This window comes from Cervus elaphus, chromosome 12 (assembly GCF_910594005.1).
Source record: "Cervus elaphus chromosome 12, mCerEla1.1, whole genome shotgun sequence".
NCBI classification, from domain to species: domain Eukaryota; kingdom Metazoa; phylum Chordata; class Mammalia; order Artiodactyla; family Cervidae; genus Cervus; species Cervus elaphus.
In genome coordinates this window covers 27710660-27728009 of record NC_057826.1, presented here as the reverse complement: position 1 = coordinate 27728009, position 17350 = coordinate 27710660, and the positions used below count along the sequence as shown (strand labels likewise).

General features: G+C 37.0%; 1 long non-coding RNA gene across 1 annotated transcript in view; it reads left to right on the top strand.

Moving 5' to 3' along the window:
• The first annotated feature begins 347 nt into the window (after positions 1-347).
• LOC122705065 overlaps positions 348-17350 on the top strand; it is a 125968-nt gene continuing 108965 nt past the window's right edge. Inside the window, exons 1-2 of the long non-coding RNA XR_006344032.1 lie at positions 348-491; positions 876-961. This is a non-coding gene — a long non-coding RNA (uncharacterized LOC122705065). The remainder of the gene's footprint in view (positions 492-875; positions 962-17350) is intronic.

Below are 17350 nucleotides of genomic sequence, written 5' to 3'. Positions count from 1 at the left end.
TGTTTTTATCTACATGTTTTTATCTACATGCTTGTTTTTACAGTCTTTGCCTGATAATTTCAATATCTCTAATTGTGGTGGTTAATTTTGTGTCAGCTTGCCTGGGCTAAAGGATGTCCAGATAGCTGGTAAAACATTATTTCTGGGTGTGTCTGTGAGGGTGTTTCGGAAGAGATTAGAATTTGAATTGCTAATCAAGCAAAGCAGATGGTCCTCCCCAACATGAGTGGGCATCCTTCAATCTGTTGAGGGCTTGAATAGAATAGAAAGGTGGAGGAAAGACAAATCTGCTCCCTCTTTGAGCTGAGGCTTCTTTTGTCTGTTCTCAGACGCTGGTGCTCCTGGTTCTTGGGCTTTCAGACTCAGACTGGGATTTATACCATCAGCCCCCTATTCTCAGACCTCAGACTTCAACTGAAATACACCTCTGGCTTTCCTGATTTTCCAACTTGCAGATGGCAGACTGTGGGACTTCTCAGCTCCATAACCACGTGAGCCAATTACTATAACAAGTCTCCTCTTATATATGAGAGGAGAGAACCTAATGGTTCTGTTTCTCTAGAGACCGCAGATATGCTAATCTCTATATTTCTGTTGTCTATCTTATGTTTCTTTCTCACGTCGTCTTATCTCCTCATATACTAATTATTTTAAAGTAGCCACTGGAAGCTATATTTGAAAATTTATTTGTAGAAATAATTTTATTTCTAAGATGATAATGTTTTCCTCCAGGGAATAGTTCTCATTTCCTTCATGAAATATTTTCATTTGGTGCTTGGTGGCACTAGCAGTCCAGAACCATCTCAATACACATCTAAATATTAAGGTTTATAGATCACTTGAAAGATGTGAATCTTGACCGCATACCATTCTAGGGCCTGCTTATCCCCAGTCCATACTTGCTCTCACTGGATAGCACTCAGGACCAGACAGAGGACATTTCTCAGAATCTGCACCACTGGTGAGTCCCAGATATTGAGTTTTGCTTCTCTATACCTGTGAGGTCCCCAGAAGCACAACGCAGTGTCTCAACTGTCTCTTATGCATAGACAAGTGACCCCAGAGCAAAAACTGCCAAGTGTATTTTCTTTTTACCTCTCCAGGTCTTTTTATCTCTCTGGTCTGGTCATACTGATGTATTGTAGAAAATGTTCTAATCTTTCCCCCAAAATGTTTAGATGATTTCAGTTGCAAGTTTGGTCAGAATTATTTAAGCTAACATATCCTCCAACCTATGATTCTTTAATTCTAGTGAACCAGATCATGTCAGTAACATTTGAAAGAAAGGGGGATGTGTGGTTTAAGATGAGACAGGCACGATATCAATTTAAAATTGAAGAGCTATCACAGGAAAAAGAATCCATACTTCTTTTAAGTGGCTTCAGAAGCTAGTACATAGAAAACCATACTACATTTCAAGAAAATAATTTAAAACAAAACATGTTAATGATTAGACTGTCATACTGGGAAACTTTGCTATAAGAGCTATTGAGATGCCTAGCCTTGGATAAATCCAGGTAATTAAACACTGATTTGTCCAAGATGCATATGTAGGATATGAAATGGACTAGTTGACCTCTAGAATCCCAAAGAAGTGAGATTTCAGGACTCTTTAATTACAAGAGTAAATGGAGAGGACCTCTGAGTTATGTCGGTAGCTTAAAATTATTTTACAGGGAATAACTAATCCTACGATCAGATTTCAGGAAGGTAACTTAGAAAGACTCACTTCTTGTACAATCTCTCTGATTGAAATGTGTCACAGGCAGAGTTCTAGAAATGAAAGGTATTCTTTCTCTGCTCTGTGAACATTAATTTTCATGTGTATTTGTTACAGTTCACAACCTGAGATAATGCCCTGTAAATAGGGAGTAGCTATTAGCACATTAATTAGGATTCCCTTTATAGTCCTATTGAGAAATATAATTATTTGTTAGATTAAATCCTTTGCCTTGAGAATTCCAATTTTCATGTTGAGTAAGAGACCCTGTTATAACTGCAGACTACAATTCATACAAGAACACATTTTCACATACCTTCTGTCTCTCTTACTTAAAGGCAAAATGACTGTAAAGAGTGAAAGAAACTTTGGGTTGGCAATAGTAGTATAAACAGGACCCAAGTTAACCAATTTTCTGAGAGCTATTATTTAATCTGTAAGTGCTAGAAAGAACACCATCTTACTTCCTTTACAAGTCTATACAAGCCAGGGCTTATCCTCTACTATTTTGGTTCTCTCAAATGCTGATAGCAGAAATCGGGGAAATGCTGTTAGCAGAAATTGGTGAAATAAAAGTTATTTCCTAAATTCAAATCTACATGGTGAAATATCATGCCTTGTAGTTATCTTAATGGGCAAGGTCATCCAGAGAGAATTCTTACATCTTTATTCAATCCATGCTTCTGTTGACATGTGTTGACTTTATATCACTCTATACTTTTAAGAGAATAAGCTGCTGTGAGTTTATTTCCCTTGGGCAGCTTTACCTAGCTAATCAGAGAAGAATGTTTCACGTTGTCATTCAGCTTCCCAAGAATGCAGCTGCACTTAATAGAAGTCCAAGGATTTGTGTAGTGCATTTTTCTGGATGAAGTAAATTTTTCTTGAGCGGTAAAGCATTGCTAGTTCTGTCCAGTTCTACTGATGTGCTACTCACTAGCAGAGCTGCAAAATACATCACTGCCCAGTTCTCATCTTCTTTCCTTTTTGTTGTTTTGTTTTTGTAGCAAGAGACCTCCCAGGTGCTAGGGATATGGTTTTGCCCCTGTACAACCAGAAGAATAAATTGTCTGGATGGCTGACTATAACAATAATAGCTTAAAAAATCAGTTTAGTAGATATAATGACAAATAATGGAAAGAGGTAGAAAAGAAAGATACAAGGAAAAGAATTTTAAACATCACAGACACACTAAAGCCCTTATAGCCAATGGCTCTCTAAGGAAGGGGAAAGAAAGACTACCATTTGCTATTATTTACAGTTTTATTTTCTATTAGACATTATAGCAGAAGTTTAAGAATATCATCTTTTTATCTTTGGACCATTTTTTTTTTCAAGTTGAGTGATAATATCCCCACCTTATAGAGAAAGAAACTGAGACCAAGAGAGATTAAATGTTGTCGCAAAGTCACACAATCAGATGACAGGGAGGCTGTCTGAGCCCAGCTCCCATGTATTCAAAATCTATCCATTAACTCCTGCTTCAGTTCCTCCTCATATTTCATTCTACACAAGCACCAGTGAATTAAGAGACACAATGAGAATCTAACCTTCAACAACAAATAAAAACACTTGAATCTTATTTGTCAACTGTGTGGTTGAGATTGTAATGAGACTTCTAATAGGGGAAATTACTATAAGAAACAAGTTATAAACACATGTATCATGTAGGCGAAACTAAGGGTAAGCACTAACAATGCTGTAGTTTTGTTTTTCTTTAAATTGGAGTATAATTCCTTTACAATGTTGTGTTTCTGTTATTTTTTTGCTGCAAATTGGGTCTCTTTTAGAGATGTGGATTTGTAGAGTCTGTCATGCAGTGTGAAGTATAAGTCAGAAAGAGAAAACCAAATATTGTATATTAATGTGTATATGTGGAATCTAGAAAAATGGTATGAATGAACCTAAGTGCTGTAATTTTAAGAGTTATTGTCTCACAGGCCTCTAATTGTTACCCTTCTCAGTGGAAATTTGCCAGTTAGATTTCCAAGCATCTTATTTCTTCTTAGGTTTACAGAATTTGCCATCTTATTAATGTTGTAGAAGGCGACTGTCTCTCACCATAGAAGCTGCAAAAAGTAGATACTATGCTGCCAGTTTTCCTTGTAGCTAGTGCTTGAAAACTAGACTATGGCTTAGATATTGGTACATCCTGATAGAATTTATTTTTTCCAGCTTTATTGAGATATAATTGATATAATATTTTGTAAGTTTAAGGTGTACAATGTGATGATTTGAAACATGTAAATAATGTGAAATGATTACCATAATTAGGTTAGTTAATATTTCCATCATCTCACATAACTACTTATAAGTGTAGTGAGAACATTTAAGATCTACTCTCTTAGCAACTTTCAAGTATATAAAGCAGTATTAACCATAGTCTCCATGTTTTACATTAGATCCCCAGAACTTATTTATGCTATAACTAACTGGAAGTTTGCACTCTTTAACCAATTTCTGTTTCGTCCCCCCCCACCCCCCTCCAGCCCTGACAACAACCATTCTCCTCTGTTTCTAGGAGTTCAGCTTTTTTTAGCTTTCATGTGAAATTGAAATCATATAATCAGTTTCTATCTGGCTTTTTTCACCTAGCATAATGCCCTAAAGATCCATCCATTTTGTCACAAATGACAGTATTTCCTTCTTTCTCATGCCTGAATAAAATTATATATAATAATACTAAATCTACAGCTAGCTAGCTAGCTAACTATATTACATCTTCTTTACCAATTCACTCATAGGGGGATGCTTAGGTTGTTTCATATCTTTGTTATTGTGAATACACTGCAATGAACATGGGGGAACATAGATCTTTTTGAGATTCCAGTTGTATTTTCTTGAGATATATACCTAGAAATGCAAATATTGAATCATATGGAAATTCTATTTTTAATTTTCTGAGAAGTCTCCATACTATTTTCCATAGTGGCTTCAGCAATTTACATTCCCACCAAAAATGCACAGGTTTCTCTTTTTTAAAGGTTCTTGCCAGCATTTAGCTATTGTCTTATTAATGACTCATTCTAACAGATGTGAGGTGATACATCATCATGGTTTAAATTTACATTTTTCATATTAAAAAAAAGGTGACCATCTTTTCATGTGTCTTGGTCATCTATACATCTTGGAAAAAAATATCTGTTCAGGCCTTCTACCCATTTTCTAATCAGATTCTTTTTTTTTTTTGCATTGAGTTACATGAGTTCCCTATATTTTTTGGATATTAACTCCTTACAGATAAATGGTTTGCAAATACTTCCTCCTATTCCATAGACTGCCTGTTCACTTAGCTGGTCATTTCCTTTGCTGTGCAGAAGGAACCTTTTCAGTTTTATATAGCCCGACTTATTTTTTTTGGTTGTTGTTGCTTATCCTTTTGGTGTCAATCCCCCCACCCAAAAAAATTATTGCCAACTCCAGTGTCAGGGAGTCTTCCCCTATCTTTTCCTCTAGGAATTTTACAGTTTCAGGTTTATGTTAAATTTTTTAATCAATTTCTAGTAATTTGTAAGTAATATTAAGATAGAAAGTGAAAGTGAAGTTGCTCAGTCGTGTCCGACTCTTTGTGACCCTGTGGACTGTAGCCTACCAAGCTCCTCCGTCCAGGGGATTCTCCAGGCAAGAATACTGGAGTGGGTTGCCATTTCCTTCTTCAGGGGATCTTCCTGACCCAGGGATCGAACCCAGGTTTCCCGCATTGGAGGCAGATGCTTTAACCTCTGAGCCACCAGGGAAGCCCCATTTTAAGATAGAGGTCCAGTTTAATTATTTTGCAAATGGATATCTATTTTTTCCAACACTGTTTATTGACTATCCTTTCATCATTATATATTCTTGACTCCCTTGTTCAATATTAGATCACATATGTGAAAGTTTATTTCTGGGCACTCAGATTGGGTCCAATGTTCTATATGACTTTTTCTGTGCCAGTATCATACTGCCTTGATTACTATAGCTTTGTAACAGGGTGGTGTCATATGCTTATCTGAGGGTATTGACGTTTCTCCCAGCAATCTTGATTCCAGCTTGTGCTTCATCCAGTCCAGCATTTATCATGATGTACTCTGCATATACATTAAATAAGCAGGATGACAATATACAGCCTTGACACACTCCTGTCCTAATTTGGAACCAGTCTGTTGTTCCATGTCCAGTTCTAACTGTTGCTTCTTGACCTGCATACAGATTTCTCAGGAGGCAGGTAAGGTGGTCTGGTATTCCTCTCTCTTGAAGAATTTTCCATAGTTTATTGTGATCCACACAGTCAAAGGCTTTGGTGTAGTCAATAAAGCAGAAATAGATGATTTTCTGGAACTCTCTTGCTTTTTCAATGATTCAACAGATGCTGGCAATTTGATCTCTGGTTCCTCTGCCATTTCTAAATCCAACTTGAACACCTGGAAATTCACAGTTCATGTACTGTTGATGCCTGGCTTGGAAAATTTTGAGCGTTACTTTGCTAGCATGTCAGATGAGTGCAATTGTGCAGTAGTTTGAACATTCTTCAGCATTGCCTTTCTTTGGGATTGGAATCAAAACTGACCTTTTTCAGTCCTGTGGCCACTGTTGTTTTCCAAATTTGCTGCAATACTGAGTGCAGTACTTTCACAGCATCATCTTTTAGGATTTGAAATAGCTCAATTGGAATTCCATCACCTTCACTAGCTTTGTTTGTAGTGATGCTTCCTAAGGCTACTTGACTTCTCACTCCAAGATGTCTGGCTCTTGGTGAGTGATCACACCATCATGGTTATCTGGGTCATGAAGATCTTTTTTGTATAGTTCTTCTGTGCATTCTTGCCACCTCTTCTTAATCTCCTCTGCTTCTGTTATGTTCAACTGTTTCTGTCTTTATTGTGGTCATCTTTGCATGAAATGTTCCCTTGGTATCTCTAATTTTCTTAAAGAGATTTCTAGTCTTTCCCATTCTATTGTTTTCCTCTATTTCTTTGCATTGATCACTGAGGATCAGATGACCATTATATATACTACTGTGGGCAAGAATCCCTTAGAAGAAATGGAGTAGCCATTATATTAAAAAAAAGAGTCTGAAATGCAGTACTTAGATACAATCTCAAAAACGACAGAATGATCTCTGTTCGTTTTCAAGGCAAACCATTCAATATCACAGTAATCCAAGTCTATGCCCTGAGCAGTAATGCTGAAGAAGCTGAAGTTGAACAGTTCTATGAAGACCTACAAGACCTTCTAAAACTAACACCCAAAAGAGATGTTCTTTTCATTATAGGGGACTGGAATACAAAAGTAGGAAGTCAAGAGATACCTGGAGTAACAGGCAAAGTTGGCCTTGGAGTACAAAATGAAGCAGGGCAAAGTCTAACAGAGTTTTGCCAAGAGAATGCACTGGTCATAGCAAACACCCTCTTCCAATAACACAAGAGAAGACTCTACACATGGACATCACCAGATGGTCAATACTGAAATCAGACTGATTATATTCTTTGCAACCAAAGATGGAAAAGCTCTATCAGTCAGCAAAAACAAGATCGGGAGCTGACTGTGGCTCAGATCATGAACCCCTTATTGCCAAATTCAGACTTAAACTGACAAAAGTGGGGAAAACCACTAGACCATTCATTAGGTATGACCTCAATCAAATCCCTTACAATTATAAAGTGGACATGACAAATAGATTCAAGGGATTAGATCTGATAGACAGAGTGCCTGAAGAACTATGGATGGAGGTTTGTGACATTGTATAGGGTGCAGTGATCAAAACCATCCCCAAGAAAAAGAAATTAAAAAAAGCAAAATGGTTGCCTGAGGAGGCCTTACAAATAGCTGAGAAAAGAAAAGATGAGAATGGCAAAGGAGAAAAAGAAAGATATACCCATTTGAATGCAGAGTTCCAAAGAATAGCAAGGAGAGATAAGAAAGCCTTCCTCAGTGATCAATGCAAAGAGCCTTCAGGGAAACCCACGAATACTCGTGTAGGTAGCTTATCCCTATTTCAGGGGATCTTCCAGACTGAGGAATCAAACCAGGGTCTACTTGAATTGCAGGCAGATTCTTTACCTACTGAGCTACCAGGAAAGCCCATGAACATGATATATCCTCCCATTTATTTGTGCCTTCTTCAATTTCTCCCATCAAAGTCTTATAGCTTTCTGTATGTACTGATAAGATCTTAAATATAGAATTATTTTTAGCTGTTGTGGCTGGGTAGAGACATCAATGCCTGGGGCAGTTGCATTGTACAGATGAGCATTGTCTGTAGTGACATTCACATAAAATAGCACAGAGGCTTATGTCAAGTGATCTATGTAAGAGACGCCATGGTCTCATTGGATTGGCTCTTTGGTGTGTCTTGTGACTGCTGCCTACCCTCCTTTTATTTCTGCCTGTTTCCCAAGTCTAGTTCTCCAGTGTTCCCAATGATCCTGCTGCTGCTGCTGCTAAGTTGCGTCAGTTGTGTCCGACTCTGTGCGACCCCACAGATGGCAGCCCACCAGGCTCCTCTGTCCCTGGGATTCTCCAGGCAAGAATACTGGAGTGGGTTGCTATTTCCTTCTTCACCCAATGATCCTATGAGCTACTTAATATTAGACCAATAAATTCATTTTGGTTTTAAGTCAGTTATATTTATAGTACCAGGAACAAACAATACCAACATTATTACCAGCAGATTTTGAAGCATGTCAAATTCCTACTATAAGATATAGTTTGTATTTCATTATGTCAGGAACTCCTGATTACCAACCAATACCTTAATTAGAAACGGCAATGTATGCCTCATTATATATGAAGGAATGGACATCTTAAATTACCTAGAAGAATCCAGCAGGTTAGTAGTGGGACAGTCCCTAAGAGAAATGTGAATACTGTCTGGGGAAGAGAGATCAAGGTGACTGGTTCAAGGAAGGAGGGATAACCCCAAGAAGTTCTTTATTTTAGTCATAGTTCACCTTTATAGGACAACTATGTGTTTATATTGCAAGCCCTCAATTCTGAAATATTGTGCTCCTATCATAAGAAATACATTTTGGGAGGAGAAAGGAATTATCATCATATTATCAATGTCATCATCATTTATTGAATTTTTGTTAGGTGACTCTCCCAAAATTCATTATGCTATTTAATGGTAAAAATGATTTTTGAGGAACTAATATATTACCTCAATTTTACAGACACTGAGACTTAGAAAGGTCAAAACTTACACAAGTTACTCAGTCAGTAAAGAGCAAGCTGGTTTTGAACACAGGCAGTATAGAAAAGATGAAAGGAATATATTTTTTAATATATAACAGGGAACTTCCTCTCCAGAAACCCTGTATACAAGTCTTCTCATTCCCCAATGTCTTCTCTAAGATAAGGTCAGAAACAGAACCATACCTGTTTATCCATGTTTCTCAAACAGATGATACCATTTAGATACCTTAATCTAAGATGCTCATTTCCTCCTTTTTAATTTGCTTAAACACTTATTTCACCATTTTTAGCTTTATTAGTCCTAGTCCACATTGTTGAACCAATTGCACTTAAAGATTAAATTCACGATTACAAGAGATATGCTCATTAAACAATAAATATCATTTAGAACTTTCCTTCTGATAGCTCCTAGAAAATGGTTCTGTAGGAAAGAAAACAAAGGTCACACTGTGTTAAAAAGAACACTGTCTTTGGAGTCACACTAGGGTTTGAATTCTGTACCTACTAATTAGTAGTTGTGTGACATTGGGTGAGACATCTAAACTCTGAGCCTTAGCTCTCTGATCTGTACAATGCAGCTATTAATTACAAACTTATAAGATAATTTAGCAAATAGTTTTTAATAGTTTGAGTAAACTCCAAGAGATAGTGAAAGACAGGGGAGCCTGGTATGCTGCATGCAATCCACTGGGTCGCGAAGAGTCAGACATGACTTAGCAACTGAACAACAATGAAGACAGTTTAACTATTTTTAAGAATGAACAAAAAGAATTCATTATTTAGGAAGGTATTAATAAACATGGGTTTTAATTTTTAGTTTGTATAAAGTGTATTTAAAAGCTTGGGAGGCCAGATCAAGATGGGGGAATAGAAGGATGTGGAGCTCACCTCATCCCACAAATACATCAAGAATACATCTACATGTGGAATAATTCTCACAAAATACCTACTGAATGCTGGGGGAGGATATCAAAAGACAAAAAAATGCAAGAAAGATCACCATGTGACCAGATAGGATGAAAGCAAAAACAGGAATCAGGACAGGACTTGTCCCTTGGGAAGAAGCTATGAAGAGAAAAAGTTCCCTCACCTTGAGCAGCCCCTTCTCTGGTGGGGAGATCAGCCAACACAGAAAGGAAGCCTCAGAGGCTCAGAGGTGAGCACAGCCTCTGGCTTGCGGCAGGTGAAACAGAGAAACCAGCACAGGGGCTCTCTGCCAGCACCCTGTGCTCCCCAGTCCAAGATGCACGACTGCTGGTATGCTCAGGGACTGAGCGCTCACCTCCAACTTCAGAAGACAGACTCAGGGAGAAGGCTGGACTTATCTGTGCAGAGACAGCTGCAGTGGTTAAAGTGTTGTCCAATCCAAGTCAGAACTGGAGGTGTGACAGGAAGGAGCCCGAGCCCGGGTCCACCACTGAGGTCCCATTGTTAACGTGCATGCCCAAAGGAGGGGTGGGGCCTGCTACAGCAGCCTCATGCTCAAAGTGCTCACAAGGGGTGCAGCTCCACGTCTATGAACTCTGGGAGTTTGCAAGCACTGGCAGGCTGCCCACATGTAAAGGCAGGGCTGAAATCCAAGCTGATACCCATGGGATGCATGACTTCAGATGTAGGGCTGAAATTTGAGTGCCCTCAAGGCTCTGTGATCTCTGGATTTACACACTATAGGTGGCTTTGTAAACTCAGTTCCTGCAGGACATCTGAGTGAATTGGTAGTGCTCCCATCACTGGGGTGGGTCCAATGACAGTGGCTGCAAACAATGTAGTTACACGCATGCAAAGGCCAGGCTGGGATCTGGGCTGACTCAGTAACCCCCATGGTGGGTCTGGGTGCATGACTACAGTAGTCTAGATGCCTGACCTCAGCAGTTTTGTTTTAATAGATCTGTGCTAGTGGCTTTATGAGCATAGAATTCGAGGGACACCAAGGCCAATTGCCTGAATTTCCATGGCTGAGTCAGGGTGAGAGCAATACCCAAAAGACAGTGCATTTTGTGAGCCTACACAGTGGGTGACAGACAACATCATAGAGTGCTCTTTCTGGTGTACAATTCCTGGAGAATAATCAGTGGCTTCTCTTCCAATGGAAGAATTTCATTTCCACCTAACTCACACCACAGTTCAGAAATGGATCTGAGTGTGTCTGCCCAACAACTAGGGAGCAGACTCTGTCAATGAAAGGGCTAAGACAGCTACACAGTCAAGAGGAGCCTGACCTCAACATTCAGCGCAGGATCTGGTCACCACAACAGTACTCACACCCCTTGTCAAGGGGATACAGAGAATACACACCGCGGAAAGATGAGGCAGGCATTCCCACTAAAAACAGGCCTTGATCAAAACTTTAGACTCACAGAGGATACACAGGGACACTCCCACATACAAACAGTCCTTCAAGACCATAGTAGATAATTGTTTCTCCTAAATTCATACAATCAGAGAAATATAAGTAAAATGAAGAGAGAAACCACTTCCAATTAAAAGATAAAGAGAATTCTGGAAGAATAATGAAACAGACCTCTCTAGTCTACTAGATCCTGGGTTCAAAAAGGAAACAATGAAATTACTGAAGAATTAAGAAAGGCTATTAATAGAAATGCAGATTATTGTAAAAAAAAAGAACTAGAAACTTTAAGAAGAGCCATTTAAAATTATAAAACTTATTTGCTGAAGCAAAACTGGAGCTAAAGGCAGTAAATAGCAAAGTGGATAATTCAGAAGAGGGAATAAGTGATCTAGAATATAGAACACATCAAGTCCCCTACATAGGAACCTTCAAGTTATGAAGTTTCAAAGATGTGAATATGCATTGCTAATGAAGACCTGCTGGAATTGGGAGCCCAGGGCAAGAACACAGACAAGAGGAAGAACTAACTGAAGAACTGAAGAAATTTACAATGCAGGAAATGGCAAGGGGCTTTTATTTCTTGAGGGAGCATTATTAGTTATTGAGGACCTGAACCTAGAATGGTACATGAATGTTGCAGCAGCCATTCAGAACTCAATCCAGTGCTATCCTGTCACCAATGATGAGAAAACGAAGGAGCTACTACATAGATTTAAAAAAACAAAAAGGCTGAGCACCGAAGAACTGATGTCTTCGAACTGTGGTGCTGGAGAAGACAGTGTCCCTTGGACAGCAAGGAGATCAAACAAGTGAATCCTAAAGGAAATCAATCCTGAATATTCATTGGAAGGACTGATGCTGAAGCTGAAGCCCCAATACTTTGGCCACCTGATGGTAACAGCCAACTCATTGGAAATACCTTAATGCGGGGAAAGATTGAAGGCAGGAGGAGAAGGGGGCAGCAGAGGATGAGATGGTTGGATGGCATCACTAACTCAATGGATATGAGTTTAAGCAAACTATGGGAGATAGTGAGGGACAGGGAAGCCTGGCATGCTGCAGTTCAGGGGGTAGCAAAGAGTCAGACATGACTGAGCAACTGAATAACAAAACAACTACCTAAATATCACTGGATTGATTTTTTAAGAGAGCACATAGAATTGAATCCAGCAAGGAACTAGAAACTGTGTGGTCTACGTCAGATGTGAGTGAAAATGCAACTTGTCCTCCATCTCCTATTGCTGATGATCCTTCAGCTCTACCATCTCCCACCCCTTCTCCCTTCTCAAATCAGTAATTCTTCTTGCTTGTTCACTTGATCCCAGTTGCTGTATGCAGCTGCTGTACTGAACTACTGTACTTTTCAAACTACTATACTGTAAGATTTAAAATGTTTATATTTGCTTTTTATGTATTATTTGTGTGAAAAGTATTATAAACCTATTACAGTACAGTACTATGTAGCTGACTCTCTTAGTTGGGTACCTAGGCTAAATTTGTTGGAATTATGAGCAAACTGGACTTATGAATATGCTCTCAAATGAGACTTGTTCATATGTAGGGGACTTACTGTAATAGAAACCACTCAATCAAAAGAATAGATAGCCAGGACATGGAAGCAAACTAGATGCCCATCAGCAGACGAATGGATAAGGAAGCTGTGGTACATATACACCATGGAATATTACTCAGCCATTAAAAAGAATGAAGAGTGAAGTAAGCCAGAAAGATAAAGACCAATACAGTATACTAACGCATATATATGGAATTTAGAAAGATGGCAACAATAACCCTATATGCAAAACAGAAAAAGAGACACAGATGTACAGAACAGACTTTTGGACTCTGTGGGAGAAGGCGAGGGTGGGATGTTTTGAGAGAACAGCATCGAAACATGTATATTATCAAGGGTGCAACAGATCACCAGCCCAGGTTGGATGCATGAGACAAGTGCTCAGGGCTGGTGCACTGGGAGACCCAGAGGGATCGGGTGGGAAACACATGTAAATCCATGGCTGATTCATGTCAATGTATGGCAAAAACCACTACAATATTGTAAAGTAATTAGCTTCCAACTAATAAAAATAAATGGAAAAATAAAATAAAATTTAAAAAAAAGAACAGATAGATAAATGAAAAACAAAAAAAAGAAAGAAAGCAATATATGACACCTATAGGGCTTCCATGGTGGCTCAGATGATAAAGAATCTGCTTGTAATGCAGCTGACCCAGGTTCAATCCATGGGTTGGGAAGATCCCCTGGAGAAGAGAAGGTAACCCATTCCAATATTCTTGAAAAATTCTATGGATAGAGGAGCCACGTGAGCTACAGTCCACAGGGTCACAAAGAGTTGGACACAACTGAGTGATTAACACACATATAATGATATAAAGCATCCCAAGCTATGCATAATAGGATCCCAGAAGGAAAAGGGGATCAAAACTGTATTTGAAGAAATGATGAGTGAAAACTTCCCAGAATTAAAGAAGGAAACATATCCAGGTATAGGAAGCACAGAGGGTCCCAAGCAAGATGAGCCTAAATATACCTACAACAAGAGATATTATAATCAAAGTGGCAAAAATTAAAGAGAGGATTCTAGATGCAGCTAGAGAAAAATAGTTAACTACAAGGGAACCTCCATAAGGCTATCAGCTGACTTCTCTACAGAAATGTTGCAGAACAGAAGGGAGTAGCAATATATATTCAAAATCCTAAAAGGGAAAACATGCAACCTAGGATACTATACTCAGCAAGATTGTCATTTAGAATAGAGAAGAGATGAACAATTTTTCAGACAAGTAAACCTAAAAGAATACCATCATACTAACTGTATTTTAAAAGAAATACTGAATGATCTTTTCTAAATGGAAAAGAAGCAAGAATTTGCAGGAAAGAGAAAAACCACAATTGGAAGCCAAGTCACTTAAATGTGTCAGTACAGATTAAAAAAAAAAACCTTTTGTGAAAACAATGATAACTATAATGAACAGCAAGTGATAAACATGAAGATATAAAGGAGGACATCAAAAATCATAAAATGTGAGGGAGGAGAGTAAAATAATGTATTTATTTTTAGAATATGTTTGAGCCTATATACCAGTCTAAAGCAAGTAGATATAGCAAAGGGTCAATGTACTTGAAAAACAGAGTAATCACAAATCAGAAAAGTACAATAGATTCATAGAAATCAGTAAGAAAAGATCACAAACATATTACAAGAACAAGCCATCAAACCACAGAAGGAAAAACAAAAAAGAAAAAAAGGTACAAAGGAGAAACACAGCATCAACTGGAAAACAAGGTTTAAAATGGCAGTAAATACATATCTATCAATAATTGCCTTAAATAAAAATAGATGAAAGGCTCTGATTAAAAGATAAAGAGTGGCAGATTGTACAAAAAACAAAAGCCTACAATATTCTGCCACAAGAGACCCACTTTAGGGCTAAGGACACACAGAGATTGAAAGTGAAGGGATGGAAAATGATGTTTCATGAAAATAAAATTGACAAAAAAACAGGGGTATCAGTATTCAAATCAGACAAAATAGACTTTAAGCAAAGCCATAAAGAAAGATAGAGAAAGATACTATATAAGGACACTATATAATGATAAAAGGATAAATACAAGATGAGGTTATTTTACTTGTTATCATGTATGCACCCACATTCATGACATGGGAGGAAAATCAATAAATGGTGAAGATTAAATTAAAAAAATATGCACTGAATATAGGAATGCCTAAATACATAAAAAAGTGGACAGTCATAAAGGAGAAATTGACAGGATTACAATAAAATTAGGAGAACTAACAGCCCACTCACATCAATACAGAGACCTTCTAGACAGAAAATCATTAAGGCATCGATAGTTCTAAATGATAATAAAACAGTAAGACAATTGATATTTTCAGAACATTATGTCAAAAACTGCATAATTCTTTTCAAGTACACATAGAACATTCCCTAGGACTGATAATATACTAAGATATAAAACAAGCCTCAACAAAAATTTAAGAGGACAGAAATTATGTGAAACATCTTTTCTGACCACAATAGCATGAAACTAGAAGTCAATCACAGAAAGATAAACTAGAAAAAAAACCAAAAAACAAAAAACAAACAATTACATGGAGACTAAACAATACGCTACTGAAAAAATCAACAGTTCATTGATGAAATCAAAGATAAAATTTAAAAAATACCTTGAAACAAATGACAGTCGAAAGCACAACCATACAAAATCTATGGGATGCAGCAAAAAAAAAAAAAAAAGATTCTTAAAGAGAAGAATACAGACCTTCCTTTAAAAAACAAGAAAAATTTCAAATAAATAACCTAACCTAAAAGTATTAGAAAAAGAACAAACAAAACCTAACTTCAGCAGAAGGAAGGAAATAATAAAGATCAGGGAGGTAATAGAGATTTAAAAAAAATAAAATAAAACTAAGAGCTGGTTTTTCAGAAAGGTAAACAAAATCAACAAACCTCTGTCCAGGCTAACCAAGAAGAAAAGATACAGAACCCAAATAAACAAAATAAGAAATAAAAAAAGGTGAAATAATAACCAATACTGCAGAAATAAAAACAAACAAACAAAAACAATAGAATTCTATTAACAATTTTATGCCAACAAATTAGACATCCCAGAAGAAATGGGACATATTTCTAGAAACATACAGTCCACAAAAACTGAATCAAGAAGAAATACATAATTTGAACAGACTAATTACTAGAAGTGAAATAGAATCTGTAATTTTAAAATTCCCTGCAAAAAAAGTCCAGGACAAATGGCTTCACCTGGGGAAATCTACCAAATATACAGAGAACTTATACTGATCCTTAAACTCTTTCAAAAGATTGAAGAGGAGGGAACATGCACAAAGTTATTCTATGAAACCACCATCATACTGATAAGAAAACCAGACAAAGACAATATCAAAAAAGAAAATTGGAGGCCAATATCTTTGATGAATATAGATGCAAAACATCTCAGCAAAGTATTAGAAAACAGAATACAAAAATGCATACAAAAGATCACACACCATAATCAAGTTATATGTGTGCTAGGGTCACAAGGATGATTTAATATACACAAATCAATCAATGTGATACACTACATCAAAAAAGAAAAGTTGAAAACCACATGATCATCTCAATGAATGCACAAAAAAATTTGATAAAATGCAACATCCATTCATGGCAAAAACTGTTACCAAAGTGGGTATATAGTGAACCTACATCAAAATAATAAAAGCTATCTATGACAAATCCAAGGCCAACATAATTCCTAATGGTGAAAAGCTGAAAGTCTTGCTGCTAAAACCTAAAACACAACAAAGATGCCCATTCTTACTACTTTTATTTAACATTGTATTGGAAGTCATAGCCATACCAATGACAGAAGTAGAAACAATGAAAGTATCCAAAATGGAAAAGAAGAGGTAAAATTGTTATTACATGCAAATGACATATACTATTAATTATAGAAAACCCTAAGACTTCACACAAAACTCATAAATGAATTCAGCAAAATTTCAGAATATAAGAATAAAACACAGAATTTGTTACATTTTTTTACACTATCAATGAAATAGAAAGGGAAAGAAAAAGATCAATTCCTTTTAAAATAACATCAAAAACTAAAATATTACAAATAAAACTGACTGAGAGTGTGAAAGACTTATCTTTTGATAACTATAAAACATTGATAAAGGAAAACTGAAGATCATTCAAAGAAATGGAAAATATCCCATGTTCTTGGATTGGAAGAATTAGTATTGTTAAAATGACCATACTTCTCAAAGCCATCTACAGATTTAATGCAATCCCTATCAAATTATCCAAAACATTTTTCACATAACTAGAACAAATTTATATGGAACCGTAAAAGGACAAGAACTGACAAGTCAATTCTGAAGAATAAGAGGCTGTAGACATAATTTCCAGACTTCAGGCAATACTACAAAGTTACAACAATCAAAACAGAGTGGTATTGGCACAAAAACAGATATATGGATCAAAGGAAGGAAATAGAGCCCAGAAATAAACCCATGCATCTAAAGCCAAATGGTGTTTGACAAAGGAGACAAGAATATACAATG